Source organism: Penaeus monodon, chromosome 4 (genome assembly GCF_015228065.2).
Source record: "Penaeus monodon isolate SGIC_2016 chromosome 4, NSTDA_Pmon_1, whole genome shotgun sequence".
Lineage (NCBI taxonomy): Eukaryota > Metazoa > Arthropoda > Malacostraca > Decapoda > Penaeidae > Penaeus > Penaeus monodon.
Window position 1 is genome coordinate 13,396,331 of NC_051389.1, and position 2,500 is coordinate 13,398,830.

Genomic DNA, 2,500 nt, shown 5'->3' on the forward strand with positions numbered 1-2,500 from the left:
CAAGAAGCCTTTGGGTATTGTCGAAGACATGATCAGCACACACGCGCCATATGCCATCCTCCTCGAATTTGCCAAAATCCGTGAATTGATGCCCGCTAACTCCACCAGGAGATTGAGCGCCATGACCCAACACTGCATGACCACCATCATGTCGACCACGCTGCGCTTGTCGCCTCCTGCGCGGTGCTGGAGGATCCACCGCCCGACAAAGAGGCACATCGCCACCCCCAGGCACGTCACCAGCGTCATGGTCGACAGGAAGGCCCCGAGTTCGGGGCTCTGGAAGTTCACTGCAAAAGACGATCCATTTTCGGCGTTCTGTGTAACAGTCAGGTTTTCCTTCCACAGAGGAAAATATTCGTCACCGAAAACCTCCGAACCATTTTCAAGAGAACAGTTACTCATTTTATAATAGTCTAACGTCATATTTCGACGAAAGTGTTCCTCGAGTTGACTTTCTTGCATGTTTGCGTATCAGTAAAGAAATGTTGGTGAAGAAAGTAACTTTAAATACTGACTTATACGTGACGGAAATATGATCAACGGGGTAATCAGAGAAGACTCTCCGTCTGAGACCGCAGCAGACTCCTGATACGGTTAAACTGATGTCCTTTAGCGATTGCAGTTGTGTTCAAGTGGACTTACGGGAAGCAACCTCTGGCAAATGTATCAACGATGATCGGCAAGAGATCAAGCTAAGAGGATTCACGTAAGAACAGCTGGATGGCAAAGTAGATTTACGAGTCGGGACATATATATATATATATATATATATATATATATATATATATATATATATATATATATATATATATATATATATATCAGCATGTGTGTGTGTGTGTGTGTGTGTGTGTGTGTGTGTGTGTGTGTGTGTGTGTGTGTGTGTGTGTGTGTGTGTGTGTGTGTGTGTGTGTGTGTGTGTGTTTCCCCTCATACAGGGACACATCTACCTGAAATATGATGTCGCCATGTGTCAGGAAAGACCGAAGTCCGTGATTATCGGGTAAAGAGGAGGAATGGGTGATTCACTTTTCGCTAAAAAAAAAAAAAATAATTGAAATTCCCATGAATACTGACTTTTATTTATCTGTTATTCATTGCAGACTTATTTTGTTGTTTTTTTATGGTATTTATTTCTTTATTTACTTTTTTTTTCAAGGAACATATGAAAACTAATAAGGTTCTCTCCATACACAGTGGCATATGAATAAAAACTATTTATATTTACACCTATTCACAAGTATTTGAATGTAACGGTATCTCCATGCTAATATAATCATACAACTATATACTTACATATATGTCCCTCTATTCATGATTATCTTTGGTCACATGTATACTATATGTGTGGTTTTATTAATGATGATAACTCTATTATTATTATCAGAAGGTGCATCAGTAACAATATTAATATCATCGAAATTAATATTTTTATTAATGTTATGGTACATACGCCTCATGACATAAGTCGTATTGCCGACAATAATCTTAATCCTTGCTATGCTCCTTTTTTATATCTAGTCTAGACTTGTTATGTATTTCCTTTCCGTTTTTTCTCCGTGCAAAGAACATGTTAAATTCATATTAGATTTATTCCTTCTTTCTCTCTCTATTCTATTTCTATTTTATTATTTATTTTTTATACAAAAAAAAATCTAACCTTCTCAAACGTGCCCAAACAAACACGCCACTCGGAAATAATCGATAATCTCACCTAAAGTTTGATCACACGGTTCATAAAAAGAGTAATTCAAACCGTGAAAGTGTGCTGTCGTAGGTGAATGGCATACATCGTTACATATTTTATTTTATTTTATTTAGGATTGGCAATTCTTTATGATAGTTCGTGGTAATGCATCATTATAACTTGCCGACATTAAGTGGTGGAGGACCGTATTGATTGTACTCAATCAATTTAAAAAATAAATTGCTCAACGATATAAAATTATCATATTAAGAATTACCATGAAATTTGAATTTTTTCTCATATCTGCAGTGGAAAAGATACATCTTCCCAAGGTACTCCGTTTGTCCCGTGAATGATATGATAGGCAGTCTCCCTGCGGGGAGCCAAGGAGCGCCACCTCTTTCCTGGGACCAGCGGCCTCACTTCATCATTAATCTCAAAGGAATTCAGTGAAGTAAAGGAATTAAGTTATCTTGGTTGTCCTCCTTACTCCTGAAGGTCCGATTCTTGGGTTCATACAAGACGGGGAGACGGAGAGAAGTAAAGAGAGAGAAAGACAGACAAAGAACGAGAAAAAAATAACTTCCAAGCACACATATCCGTTCTTTCTATTTATGAGCAGGAGGGCAGAGATGAAAATAAAGAAACGGATATTAATATGAAGGATATTTCCTATCAAGATTGCCTGCAACCACGTAAACCATGTAAGCAAAATCTCTTCCATTTTCATATCTATAATTGAGCGATGTCGATAATTTATCGGGAATCACCTAACTGAATTGATATTTCAAGAATTTGTTTTGATTTTCT